Consider the following 15679-nt stretch of genomic DNA (forward strand, 5'->3'; position numbering starts at 1 on the left):
TGTGTATGCTGTCTGCATAGTATGTGTGTGGTGTGTGTTTATCTGTGGTTTGTATGTTTCTGTGGTATGTGTATGTATATGTTTGTGTCATATGTGCATACATGTAGTATATGTCTGTGTGGTTTGTGTGCGATTTACATGTGTGTGTTGTTTCTGTATGTGTGTATGTGTTGTGATGTATATATATATAATATATATGTATATATATATGAACATGCTTCTTTATGTGCAGAGGGTAGAGAGACTGTATTTTCTTCATAAATTCTTAGAGACAATATCTTCCATTAAACACGGGTCTCGGGAGTTTTAGCTAACCCATTGGTAGACAAGACCCAGTGATCCTCTGTCTTGACCCTTCCCTATTCTAAGCACTTGGAATACAAGCATACTGAAGTCACTTCCAGATTTGGGATCCAAATTCAGGCCCTCAAGTTGTAACTAACTCTGTTATTCCACTAGGGTGTCCTGCAAGTCTTTGGCTTTGTTTTAAAAGGTTTTTCAGAAGTTGGCCCATTAGACATGGAGAATTCTTTTTACATTCAACATTTTATATTGTTACATTTAAATATCACATATACAAATTGTATAAATCATGACATTCAGACATTTACAATTTTATGTGCTTTAGTGGTGTAGTAGGTCCTTCTGTGTTTGTGTTGTTTTCTTTGGTTAATAAAGAAATTGCTTTAGGCCTGGTGGTAGGGCAGAACTTAGGTAGGCAGGGAGACAGAACTGATTTCTGGGAGGAAGAAGGCAGTGTCAGAGAATCGCCATGGAGCCACCAGAATCAGACATGCTGAATCTTGCCTGGAAAGCCATGACCTCATGGTGATATACATATTAATAGAAATGGGTTAAATCAAGATGTGAGAGTTAGTCAATGAGAGGTTAGAGATAATGGGCCAGGCAGTAATTTAATTAATACAAATTCAATGTGGTTATTTTGGGTGTAAGCTAGCAGGATTGCCGGGACAAACAAAGGGCCACCCTCTCTGTGCCACAATTTAGCCTTTCAATATTTATTTAGCCTTTTCTTCCTTTCTTTTTCAATTATATAAGAACTTACTTTTTTGCTATAATTTTGTTTTCCTCTTCTTTAAACACAGTTATTTGCTCAAGATACATATGTTCATCTCACCATACAGAGTTCCCTAATGCTCTCATGATCCTCATTATCATTACTGCTTAGAGATGGCCTTAACAGTTGATTTTGTGATTTTAGAATAGCATTTTTTTTTCTTTTTTAAGCACTTTCAATATTGTCTTATCTTTTAACTCTTTAGTGAACTTACATATCAGTTTAGATATTGCTGTGATTTTTAGTATCATATGCTGTTTTGAAGATGCTGTGATTTCCTGGCGTCACTTATGCAACCTTAAAAACAGATTGTGTTTATGAGTATGGACTTCCTCAGGAACGCAATATTGTCCTGAGAATCTTTTATCCAGCAACTGTGCAAACATGGTGATTTCTACAAAATGTATTTACTCACATTAATAAGGATATATAATTAGATGTCATAGATTCCCAAGGATAAATATGGTGTTGGTGGAGGCCACTGCTCAGACCACAAAATAATCATACAGTAACTATATTATTTAAATCACTGCTTGGTCAATAGCTTAAGCATATTTCTAGCTAATTCTTATATCATAAGTTAACCCATTTCTATTAATCTGTGTATTGCCATGTAGCTGTGGCTTACCTGAAAGGTTTTGGAGCATGTGTCTTTGATAGCAGCTCCATGGCTTCTCCCTGACTTCACCTTGTTCTTCCAATTATTCAGTTCAGTCTTCCCCACCTAGCTCTATTCTGCCCTGTCTCAGGCCAAAAAGCTTCTTTATTCATTAACCAATAAAACCAACACATATTCAGAAAGACTTCCCACACAATTTCTCTTTTTCTGTTTAAACAAAAGGGAAGATTTTATTTAATAGAGCAAAATTACATATAACAAACAGGTATTACACAAAATTATAGTTACAATATTTATATCTACTTTATCTTTTATCATAACTAAGAAAAACTATAACTATAGCTATCTATTCTTCAACTCCATCAAAGACTCCAGAAGGATATAATATTACCTAAGCTAACATGAAGTGCATTGTAAGCAACTTCCAAAACACTAGAATTGACAGAGACATCTCTCTGCCTGGACAGTCACCCAAAGTTCTTCTGGATCATTGGAGAATTCTTCTTCAACCAATAGGCCCATATTATCTGGCAGACATTTTCATGAAGCAGAAAATTTCAAAGACATTTCTACTTCTCTGGAAATTGTTTTAAATCCTCTCTTTGCCTAAAAAAAAATCTAAAGTATTTTCAGATAATCCAAATTGTCAGGTGTCAAGTTACATTTCTTAGTTATGAGGTGTTGCCTGAGAAAAAGGTCTTCAGTCCAGTTCAGTAAAATACTGCTAGTGTTCATGACTCTGAACTCTGGTATACATAAAGTAAAGAGAATCTGCATTTCAACTCTACATTTCTTACAATTCATTTATTGCTTTTCAGAACTATCTAGGATGCAGAATTATGGTGACATCTTGCATGTAGGGGTGGTCATGGAAAATATATTGGCAAGAAAACAGACTTAGTAATATAGCATTATTAATCAGAGCAGAAACACATTTTGAAAAGCAGCATCAGTTCTTTTTCCTATAGCATTGCTGTGGGTCTCCATTTGTGACAGGTATGGATTTTATCTTGTGGAATAGGAATTGAATCCAGTCCAAAGAGGTTGATTACTTCCATGATGTTCATGCCACTTTTTTCCAGTTAGAGTATCTTTTACAGATCTACAGAGAGGGAGAGAGAGGGAGGGGGGGAGAGGGAGGGAGGGAGAGGGAGAGAGAAAATAATTTGGGGTATTGGTTCTTTTTTTTTATCATATGGATCAATAGATCAAACTCACCTTTTCAGGCTTGACATAGGCATCTTTTCTCACAGAGCCATATCACTAGCCCTTATGAATGAAAATGATTTCTAAAGCTCATCTGTCTTGTATCAAATAATTCATTAAAAATATTTTTGCATGGGTCTATATAATCAGTATATAAATATCTATCTTGAGAATTGTCCACTCATCATCTCTGCATAACATTTTATGTTGATCAAAAAGAACCTCAAGTGATGGTTATTATTCAGTATTACTAGTGATCCTATTTTTGTTCTCTACATATTCTCTAACAGCTTGAGCTGACATTCTTCTTACTGGTCTTAATCAAAATTTTGATTGGCTCAATTTCAACCTATGGCATGTATTGCATTCAAATGCAAATGCAAGTATACTAATGAATAGTCTAAAAATTTTGTGTGTCAAAACTTTAGTTTTTGTTAGTTTTGTTATCTTTGTTTTAGTTTTCAAGTCAACACACAGAGTTACAGGTTAAGGGCACTTCTTGGGTACCTTGTTGTTATTCATCAATAGACATACTTCTACCAGCCACACCCACCACTGACTCTCACTTTCCAGTTGTAGTTCTTCTCCCAGATACTTTATGCTTTTGTCTTCATATTGTATCCATTTCGTTACCCCCCCCTGCCCTCAGAATATCTACTGTTGCAAGGAGAATGCTTGTTCATCCCAGCTACCCAGCCCAGAAATAATCATACAGGAACTGTATTAATTAAATCACTGCTTGGTCCATTAGCTCTAGTTTCTTGTTGGCTAACTCTTACATCTTAATTTAACCCATTTCTATTCATCTATATATTACCATAAGGTCGTGGCCTACCAACAAAGTTTCAGCACCTCTATCTTTGGGGGACAGATCCATAGCGTCCCCTAACTCTACCCTTCTTTCTCCCAGCATTCAGTCCAGTCCTCCCTGCCTACCTAAGTTCTGCCCTATCAACAGAGCAAGGTAGTTTCTTTATTCATTTATGATAATCACAGCACACATAGCGGAGTCCCACATCAATCTAATCTTTCCATCTCTTGGTCCCTTTTCTAGTTTCCAGATCTACAACCCCCCATACACATTATATGCACATATATATATATATATATATATATATATATATATATATGAAAAACTAGGGCCCTCATATTGTGGGTCTATCTTATATGGGTTAACCTATGATTCATTTTATTCATTTCCAGCAGAGGTTATGATTTCATTCTTATAAAAAATTGAATTTCGTTGTGCTTACATGCTACATTTTCTGTTTGCCATCTGTCTGTCTATCTGTGTGGGTATTTCAAATTGATGGCAGGTACCCACAAAGCCAGAGGCATTGAATGCCTTGAAGCGGGTGTTATAGGCAGTTATGAGTTTCCCACCATGGGTGTTGGGAAATGAACTCAGGGTCTCTCCAATAGCAATATATACTCCTCTTTTTCATTTTACTGACCTCTACATTTTCTCTGCACTCCTCCATGCCTCTCCTCTCACATTTAACCCTTTCCAATGGTCCCCATGCTCCCAATTTACTCAGGAGATCTTGTCTTTTTTTTTTTTTACTACCCATGTAGATTAGATCTATGTATGTCTCTCTTAGGGTCCTCATTGTCTAAGTTCTCTGGGATTGTGATTTGTGGGCTGGTTTTCTTTGCTTTATGTTTAAAAACCACTTATAAGTGAGTACGTGTGATAATTGTCTTTCTGGGTCTGGGTTACCTCACTCAAAGGGATGTTTTCTAGCTCCATCCATTTGCCTGCAAAATTCAAGATGTCATAATATTTTTTCTGCTGTGTAGTACTCCATTGTGTAAATGAACCACATTTTCTTTATCCAAAGGAAAATCGATAAGCAATACACATTTTCAATGGTGAGTCATCTTGCCAGTCCCTCAGTATCTCTTTTATATGTGTGAACTTAATCGCAATACATGACAATAAAATATTTTATATTTATACTACTAAATATATAGTGATAATATTATGAAAGAACTGACAGTCTTTAGTGTGTATATGAGCCTACTCATATTTTTTCTGATAGGGAAATGTCTTAAAACATACTAAAGATTAAAACTATGGATATAGAACTTGGCAGTTATCTATAAGAAAATTATTAATGACCAAAAGGCACTTATGAATCAAGCAGTGAATCTAATCAAATCTAGATTTTGCAATTCTATTACTTATGGATACTTGAACAAACCAAATTATACAGTTTGACTGATGTTTTAGGGGGAAATCTAAATGTATAATTATGTCACTACTTTTATATTGGAAAAAAAATTCTAGACATGAAATATGTTTATGCAAGGCATTTAGAAATGTAAGATCAACATATGATGAGATGGCCTGCAGCATTATTGTTGAAGTCATTCTCATTTTGTCCACTGCATCTCACCCATGATGTGAAGCAGAACTCCTTAAATATTGAAAGATTATTTAATATTTTTATTCATTGGAATTATGCCCAAGATTTTAAGTATGAAGTATTGCATATTTCAGTTTTATATGCTGTATTTGAGTCTTTAGGGATCTCTTCCAACTCAGTAAGTTGTGATCCAGAGTGCCCAGTAGTAACAATTAGTAATGCCAATGTCATGTACCCTTACAATGTCAGAAGGAATGTGTGTATGTGTGCATGTGCACACTCGTGTGTGTGTGTGTGTGTGTGTGTGTGTGTGTGTGAAGTGCTTTTATTAATGTACTTTCAACTCAAGTGTGTGTGTATGGCTAAGGAAGAAATATGATTTTCATGTAGTTGGATGTTATATAATTGAAAGTGATTTTTCTAAATCTTTGGAAAACACTGTTGGACAAAGCACTGGGACACATTGTTTTCCTTTTGTCTTTAGTTTTGCTACATTCTTTGCTAAACATGAAATATAGTCATTTTCACTTTTACATTTCTATATATGCATATCTTTGCACTTTACTTATTCATCATTTTACCTCCTACTTATCCATTTTCTTTCCTATAAATAATCCTTCAATTTTTATGTGTATATTTGTGTGTGTGTGCACACCAACATGCATGTACACTCCTCTGTGTGTAATGTGACAATACTTCTTTCGAATGAATTATGTCATAAAGTTAAATTAGAGCAATATAAGTTTAATTTATTATTAAAGAAAGAAAATAAGAAACCTCTTAAAAATAAATTTGGTGAAACCTAAGAGCACAGCATTTCTAGATTGTGGGGGCCCATAGATGTCAGCCTGTTCTACCTTGACTAAAGAGAGTATAAGCTTATTTTTGCTCTTTCAAAGTTGTTGACAACAGGTATGGCTACAAACAAGAGATCCTGGCCTAAAGTGTGGTTAGTATTTAGATGCAGAAGTGGATCCGCCCCACCCAGAACAAAGTTTGGAGAATTCAAGTCTATTTCTTATTATAAGTTAATGAAGTCCGATGCCCCCCCCCCCCACACACACTTTTGGAGTGAAGTAGATAAGCAAGTGGAAAATAAACATGGGCGGTTCAGTATTCACTGAATTTCTTTTCTGATGCTGTTCTGTGTTTCTGCTTCATATTTCTCTCATATCTCTGTTTCTGTTTGCTTAATAATTCTAATCCTCAAGCTCCTACTCTGGAATGGGCAAATTTTGTCACAGTTGAACCCGGAGCTAGATCTACAGCAGTGAGCAGGAATGATGCAGGTTTTCCTAACTACTCATCCTCCTACTCACCTAAGTTCCAATGGGCATCGTGCCTTGTTCCTTTGTTATATGATCTTTAAGTCGTCAATATGACTTTGTATGTTTTGAAGCATTAATACTTGTCAGTGTCTTAGAGTTGTCTGGGAATTAGATGCAGTAGCATGCTGTACATGTCTGACACCTAGGGGCAATAGGCTATTCCACATAGCTTAAGCTACACCATCTTAGTTTGTGAAAGTGTGATCTACAGTGTTCATACAACAATGAAATGACCCAGCCATGCTTTTAGCACATTTAAAAACCTCTATACAAATGGATTCTCTGTGGTATTACAATAAAAAAAAAAAAGCTTTCAGACAAAGCTAAATGTCTTCCAAGTACTGAGTATCTCATTTGGTGTATATAACTTGGTCAATTGGGCATACCAATGTATGTGCTAATATCACTCCTGCTTTAGAAGAGCGGTGGAAAACAGGCATGGTCCATGGTGTGTTCTCTTCATCTGTAATATTATCCACAAACAATTTCACATCCATCAACAATTTCCCACTCATTATTCTGATTGTGCAGCTTCATTCGCATATAGTCTGCACTAACACATTCAAGGTAAAACAAAAGGCTGATTGCATAGAAACTCTTAAGCTCATGTGAACACAACAGAATCTATTATCACAATGAGGATAAAAAGTGATTTGACTTCTCGCAATCCTCACTAATTCCATCTGCTAATTCAGAATGTCCACAGAAAAACACAGTGGGGTAGAATGTTGAAATGGTAGTTTGGAATAAGAGCAGCATTCAAAGAGAGCAGAGCTTTCCTTAAGTCTGTGTCAGGCTATGGAACACTTCCATTCTGGAATCTTGCTCATATTGAAGAAAAAAAAACAACTACACACAGTGATGCAGAGAAAGCTGTAGGGTCTTCAGAGTACAGACTGATTTCCATTCCATGCATTTGGTTCCTCACTGAATCTGAATGATACCAATTATGGGATATCAGAGAGGAAATTCAGGTGGTAAACGGCTTGAAATATATAATACAGAGTAGCATGATAAAAACCTGTTATTTCAGAATGAAAATTTTTAAAGAACATGAAATCGTGCTAAAATGAAATCCTCTTAAATGTTGAAAGTGTCTCAAAAATGATCATAAAATATAGCATTCAGGACAGTAAAAGTACTATTGAATAACAAAATTTGACTGGTGACAGTCTCAGATAGTTTTGTACTCAGAGGTTAATACTTTTTTTATTTTAAAAAATATATATAATTTAAAAAATAAAATAATTTCTGTTAAAGTATTTTAAAGAGGTGTGAAGCTGACAATAAATTGCTGATATTAATTCTCAGCCTGAAATGGAACTACTAATTCTGTGGTTCTTAAAAGAGGAAAATATCCCATAAGCTTATTAATGTGAAGCATTTTATTTACCCTGTTTATTTGAGTGGCTACAACCACAGACTTCTCTTCTCACCACTACTTTGGAGTGTACACTACTTAGAGGTACACTTTTCTTTATTCTCAGAAAGCATTTGAGCTTTTGGGAATAGATAAATTGCCTTCACCTGCATCCATGAACGCTTAGGTCCCAGATGGGGTCAAACCTGTATACATTTCTAACTTAGATATTCCAGCTCCAGTCATTGGCTTGTTTGTTTGTGATAAACTTTCTCCTTTTTCTTTCACTCCTCTACTGGAAAATTCTATCTGACCTCTTTATTGTTGGAATAGTGTCTGACAGAACACAGAAAATGAGCCACAGGTTTTATATTACCAATATCTATGAATATACTTTTGGTGCCCTATGCATATGGAAGACATTATATCTCACTTTTGGTCAGTTTCAGAGGAAACAGAATAATTTCTCAGATGAATTTTCCTTCCCATTTTGGGTTGCTATCATCAATAATTCTCTGAAGTAAATCATTGCCTCCTCTGACTTTTCATAATTTTCTTCTTGCCACCGGGATTCTAAAGTTCCTCTTTATCCCTTCCCCTGTCCTCTTAGTCAAAATTGTACCAAGTTAGCCCCTTTCAGCTGCCTTCTTAAGAAACACATCACACTCAAATTCATGCATGCAGCTTGCCTAGCCTTTTCATCTGAAAGTGGTAGCATTCAGACACAGTCCTCCTTACTGTATCAGGGCTGCCTCTTAAGTGTCATCTCTACTGATCAGATTCCTTAGGATGGGTCCTACTAAAGCACTGAACTTGAAACAAAATACAAAATCTCTGCAGGTGAGTGTCTTAGGTTCCTCGGGTAAGGGATCTGTTTCCACATTATTATCATATTAAGGTTCAGAATTTAGGCCTCATCATCTTTGTTTGTACAAAGTTACTCTACAATAACTCAATTCAAGTACTTAAGTAATATTTTAACATTTTGCCTCTTGCATACCTTCAAAGTCCATAATGACCAGTTTTAGTTTTGCTTTTTTTTTTATGTTGGTATGATAAAAAACTAATAAAAGCAACACAAGAAAAAAAAGTTGATTTCAGCTCACACTTCAAGGGAATAGTTTATCATGGAATATAAATCAAGACAGAATATCAAAGCAGATGATCACATTACAGTCACTATCATGAGGTAAAGACAGTTGACTTCTTTTGTTGTTGCTGTTCAATAGTTAAATCACTTTCATTTCCTTCAATCCTACCTTTGTGTTATTTCAAAGAACGTGTCCCAGTCATCTTCCTGGCGGCTAATCTCTGCCTCAGCTCCAGTTTTCCCAAGACTCCATGTAAAATAATATGTCTTCAGAGTGATCCAAATAAGCAGACTCAAATATTATACTTTACAGCTCTATTAAGGATAGTATCATAGATGATATAAAGAGCATAATACCTTGTTAAGAAAATGCTACCTTGAGTAGGTGATGAATGCAGACAGAATTTTCCACGGTGAATCTCCATTGTTGACATCTTGAATTGAATAACAGTAGTTGGAAGGTGCACTTGCTTCAGTTGGGAATATGTAGGCAGGAACTGTGGATTATATAGGAAGGAGACAGTGAGCTGACAGAAGGAAAGTATTAAGGCTAGTGGGGTAGCTCAATAGATTGTGTATTTCAGATTTTTGGAGAGAGGATGGTAAGATATTCAGACACCTCAACCAGAATTCCCCCCAAATTGATTATTTTGGATGAATTATGTGCTTATGGAAGTGATTAGTTAATGACACCTCTTCACAGTAATACTGAAGAGTTTGGGATCCATAATTTTGCCACCAGGAAGCAGTCTAGGTAGGGAGTAAGCTATTCTTATTCTCCTAGAAAAGATTCAGTAGAGATGAATCTCAAAGTAATTACGCTATGTGAAGAAGAAAATGTAGATAATGATTGCATTTCACAAATACCATTTAAAGTAATCAGGAAAAACCCTTCTGCAGTGATAGAAAATGTGTGGTGAATGAGAAAAAGCGAGGAAGTGGGTGTGAGAGGCAGAGTAAGGATAACAGAAACATTTTCAAGATGGTAAATGGGTGAGGAAATTTTAATTGAATGAGTTTTGGAACGTGTGGTGTTTCTGTTGGTGTTGTTTGATTTCTCTTATAAACATCCATGGGTATAAATCTTTCCTGAAGATTCTGTGTCTTTAAGTCCAGTTACTAACCTGTGGTCTGTTTCAGAGCTGTTTTAAAGCCACTTGATACTGGTTGTTTGAGAATCAGGTCTAGCACTTAAATAAGAGATGTAAGAGATAAGTATTATCTCTGTTCTAATCCAAAGTAAGGTAAAGATAAATGAACACTAAAACAAACTGAACAAAGAACCGAAAGAAGTTGTGGGAATGCAGGGTCAAAAAAAAAAAAACACACAGAAAGAAAGGGGAAGAAAGTGAGATCTACAAAGATCACATTGACCCCCTATCCTTTTAAAAATTATTTGATTTATTATTTATTTTATGAGAGTGGGTGTTTTTTTTTTGTATGCTTCTTTGTTTGTTCATCACACCATGTCTGAAGTCAAGAAGCCAGACGAGGACATCAGATGAACTGGAGTTGCCATTAGTCATCAAATGGGTACCAGGAACTGAATTCAAGTCTACTGCAAGAGCAGCAAAAGCTTTTAACCATCAAACCGTATTGCCAGAATTGTATGTTTCATTTGTATTTGTTTATTTCCTACTAAATTCTTTTAGGTCATTACAAATAAAACCTCTCATCTCATTCGGGGAGAAAACACAAAATATCAACAAGAAAATCTTCTACCTTGAAAGGCTATTAAAGGATCCTCTGCCCTTTCCTCAAGGTCTACTGCTATTTTTTTACAGGAGACAACCCTGTGCTTCAATTATTTTTTAAAGCCCACTTGGGATAAGATCTCCAAAGCCTTGTGGAATATATATATATATATATATATATATATATATATATATATAATGATTTCCATTCTCCTTAATGACAAATCAAACATTCCACAGCTATGCATGTGGCTCTTTTCACATGTCACTCATGTTTGCTGTAGGCAAGCCCTCTTTTTTCTCACTTTCAGTCTATTAGAGATTGTATGTATTGGTCTATAAGACGACACTTTTATTTTCTTGTGTTTCTTTCTGCTAGCCTCTGGTTGTTTTATTAGTTCTCAGATGATTTATGTATTTTCAGTGACTAGGTGCCTGGAAGGTAAGATGAATAGAGGTACTTTTATAGTAATATTTGAAAAATAGTTCAAGGCTTGAAAAAGCAAACTTATTAGGTACTCAAAATTAAAATGAATGTTTTCTTTGCCAAGCTACTCTTATGCAATAGTACAAGAGTCATGAAGAGAGGTTTTTGATAAATGTTTCTTTTTGTTGTTTTCTATCCATAGAACATCAATGTCAAATATGAATACTAAGTCATTATCATAAGATACTTGCATATTTTTTTCAGAGTTTTGTTCTGAAAGCTACAATCCTAAGGTACATGACTTCTGGGACATCTAGAACTCTGAAGTATTGAAAACAAATGCTAGTCAACATATAGTTAAGACTTCCCATGACATTTCTTCATGGAGACAGCATATTTCTATTATTCTTTTATACAGAAACTTATTTTAATATCAACATATTAGTATTTAAATAAAAATCTATGTGTTTGCATGCCTTTATTTTTATTAATTTCAGAGGTATTTGAATATAAAGGGTCTTCTTCATGCTCATAGCTTTAAAAGAAGGAATTCTCAGTATGATTCATATAGTGTGGAAAAATAAATACCACCTAGCATTCTTAACACATATTTCTGAATACATTACAAGATGTTCGGTTGATACTAATATTGCAAGTATTATCAGTTCTGTCCTTGAAACATTAGTTTCCCATTAAGCTTAAATAGCCACCAATAAGCATATGATGATGATAAGGATTATTTTTGTGTCATATATGACTTATATAATTTATTTGAATTTATCTCACCATAAAAGAAAAAATTTAAAAAGAGTTTGGGGGTAAAATATCCTTATTTGTATCAGGGTAATAATAGTATACTTTCTTAGCTAAGCTACTAATAGACAGAGTCTGACAAGGAATGCCAAGTATCACTGAGTAGCAAAGAAGTGTTCTGGAAAAGACTGAGGTCAAATATGAGAAGCAATTCACCTTATTACTCTCCATAATAGATACACTTCTAATGATAGTTCATAACCTGCATGAAGGTGATTACAATAACCATTCAGGCAATCAGCTCGATTCTGATGAGGTGTGCAGGGCCAGTGAGGAGAGCAGGAAAAGGACAGGGTCATGTTTTGACTCTGAAGATGTAGAAAAACAGGCACTCAAAGTACCTAAATGTAAACCAGACTCATGAAAGAAGAGAAGAAGAGAGGATTGTTAAGAACTCAAAACACGAGAGATCTTTGAGGAGCATGTAGAGGCTACGATAGAGCAATAGTTTATTGAGAATGATGAGAGAAGAGGAAGAACACCATGAGATGAGCTGGAAGTGACAATATCATAGATCTAGGATCACTAACTACTGCAGAAGCCATCTTATGAAAATGCAGATACTGCCAAACAAAAGCTAATACATGGCATCAACAAACTATGGAATTGTTTTTAATATCAGGGAGACTTACTGTGGATATTCTTGGGATGAAAAAAAAACCTCAATAATGAGACAAATACTGAAACTATTGGAATGTGATGTAGGTTAAGGGGCAATATATTTGAGTGTTGGGAAGCATCTTGCTCTAATTACATATATAAAGATTTTCTAGATATGGTAGACGTAGCCAGAGCCCTTTCACAAGTTAAGAAAGTATGATAATTAAAAAATAAAATAAATAAAAATGAAAGGAGTTGGAATGAGAATGAACAAATGACTAATTTTGAATGTCAGAAATATCTGCTGGGTTAACCATCTTAATGATCTAAGAAATAAATTGTCTTTGCAATCATGTCAGGCCCCATGGATGTGAATTCATTCTACCTTGGTCAGAGTTCAGAGAGTTCAGGCCTATTCTTATTCCTTCAAGGTTATGACAGGAAGTTTGACTCAGGGTATGGCTGTCTGCAGGATTCTTGGCCTAAATTGTGGCCACTGCATGTCCTGACTAAACAGAATACTTATCTCATGATATAGTTTCTTGATATTTCAGGTTTTGAAGAGGTAATTGCTCTATTTGTTCTTTGTATCATGGTAAAGCAGTCTTTTGCCCCTTCTTTCCCTGCTTTTGGATTGGGGTATGTAAGCATATGAAAAACAAACGCTCCCAACTCTATTCTGTGTTTCTGTCCTTTTCTTATGTATCTCTGTTTTTTTATTGTTGTTGTTGTTCTTATCAGAAAGTACTTGATAAGAAAATGGGGTTCAAAGAACTTCAAATTTCTCAGATGCTGGTTGTGTCCATGAAGGCAGACAGTGGTATGGGAATATTCTGAGATTATTTAGATAATATAGAGAGCTACTGTGGGATTTCTTTTTAATGTCCGTCTTCAGCAGAGGTTTCCATGGCTTCTGTAAACTCAATGGGTGATCCAGAAAATGAAGGATAATATTATGAGCTCACAGCAGTTTCAGTAAAAGAGAATGAGGCAACAGTGTATAGGACCCAAGAGAGAATGTGTTTTATGTGTCATAGTTGGGTAACAATGTAATTTATCATCCAAAGTGGGGCACATATGAGAGCAGAAGAAGGTTCAGACTAAATACAATGTGTGGGAAATCAGAATAAATTGTTCTGTCATTAGGCAACTCATGATAAATGACCAGTTTGTTCACAATGATGAAAACAAATTTTTAAAAGACCACACCAATTGGGGAAAAGTGTCTAGGAAATGGTCTAAATCTATGTGGATTTGGAAAACGATTATAGTAGGAGGCTAAAAATCCTGGAAGTAAAGTGAGGGTTGTAGTTGGTTAGATTTCAGAAGCTTAGTAGATACTGTGACTGTGGTTAATGAAACAATTTACTGGTGCTGGAGTGCTGAAGAGGAAGAATTCATTGAGGTTCAGAAGGCTGCAGTGTCTAACGTTAAAACATAAATGTTTATTTTTCCACTCATTTAAAATTGTCAAGCAAGATAGTGGAATCAATAGTGGAGACTTTGGAAGCCAGAGGTTATAATGCTCAAAGATGGCAGTGGAATGAGCCTGAGAGGGTCAGTCAGTAGCAAGGATGAGGTCCGGGTGATGTGATACTCAATGAAGATAGTTTTATAAGAGGGTACAAGAGGTTTGTTAATGGTTATTAAGAAAATGAATATATTTGCCTGGCATGGCTTCATGTCATTAAGTGTTTGAATCATCCTTGATCCTGTGTTCACTCTACAACTTTGATTATAATTTCACTTTCAATGCTCTCAGGGAAAGAATTAACTTTGTACTAATAACATGTGCAGCTTTTACATGTCTGTTGCAATCTTTATTTTAAATTATTAAACTAGACTTCTCATTATAATCACAAGTTTTAAATTTCTGATTGTAATTATATTTCTGCTTTCCCTATCCTTCCACAAGCTCTCCCATATACCCTTCTTCATTCTCTTTCAAATTCATGGGCTCTCTTTTCATTAATTATTGCATGCATATTTGTACGTACACATACATTTCTAAACATCACCTGCTCAGTCTGCATAATATTACTTTATGTCTATTGTTAGGGCTGATCATTTGGTATTGGGTAACTATTTGATGTGTTTTTTTTCCCCAGAGAAGACTATTTCTCATCCTCTTAGCTCTCCTTAGTTGTATTTGACTTTTTGTATATGGGAGAGGCCTCAGGGTCTTTTTCATGTTCACACTGGTATATTATTGGTGTCATCCTTGTTTAGCTCATTTTGCTGAGATTTTATGGGTATAACATCTGATAATACATGGAGTCACAATATCACAGCATACTCCCTGATCTTCTGTCTCTTTCAAACTTTCTTCCCCTTCTTTGGCAATATTCCCTGAGCCTTGGTTGTGGTTGTCATATTGTACGTGTGTCTATTGAGAATGGACAACTCTACATATTGATAAGTGGTTTTCTGTACTTGCCTTTGTCTGTTGCACAGAGAGGTTTCTTTGATGAGTGATGAAGACTACAAGTCTCTGTGAGTAAAAAGAAAAAATATTTACATAGTTATGAGAGATTATGATGGATTAGTAAGAATTGACTCCAAATTCTTCTCTAATAATCATAACATCACTAGCATACATTATTTATGTAGGTTTCCTGTACCAGCTATGGTTTCCTCTTCCTGAGAAGGTAGGTAGTCATAGTCCAATTATAGTGTTATTCATCACCACCAAAGTATATCTGCCAATACTGGACCCTTAGGGTTATCATTCCATGCTGATCCTTAGAGTGGTTCACAGATGTTACAACTGGGTGGAACTGTTGTTTGCCTTCCTCCTTTGGGAGCTTGCATGGTGCCTCTGGTGCCATGAAACCTAATCCTTAGGGAGGAGGCATTTAGGTTAGTTTCAGCTAATGGATCTATGGACACTCTTTCTGATGTTCAAAGTGTCTTCAGAAAAAGAGACTTATCATTCATCTCAGGGAGGCAACCAAGGGAAATAGAAATAGGCTATATGTTTTCTTTTCTTTTCTCCTAAAAAGACTTGGTTAACAAGCTAAAGAGGAATTTTCATGTACGGTATTGGGGTTTTATCAGATGGTCCTAGACTCTTGGAGGAAGCATTTTCCTGGCAA

The 15679-nt window shown here is 35.4% G+C and overlaps 1 long non-coding RNA gene across 1 annotated transcript in view; it reads right to left on the minus strand.

Moving 5' to 3' along the window:
• Positions 1-15032: 15032 nt before the first annotated feature.
• LOC121450515 overlaps positions 15033-15679 on the minus strand; it is a 129065-nt gene continuing 128418 nt past the window's right edge. Inside the window, exon 3 of the long non-coding RNA XR_005974621.1 lies at positions 15033-15075. This is a non-coding gene — a long non-coding RNA (uncharacterized LOC121450515). The remainder of the gene's footprint in view (positions 15076-15679) is intronic.

This window comes from Microtus oregoni, unplaced genomic scaffold (assembly GCF_018167655.1).
Source record: "Microtus oregoni isolate MIOR12 unplaced genomic scaffold, Mior012 000007F_ref0000211, whole genome shotgun sequence".
NCBI lineage: Eukaryota > Metazoa > Chordata > Mammalia > Rodentia > Cricetidae > Microtus > Microtus oregoni.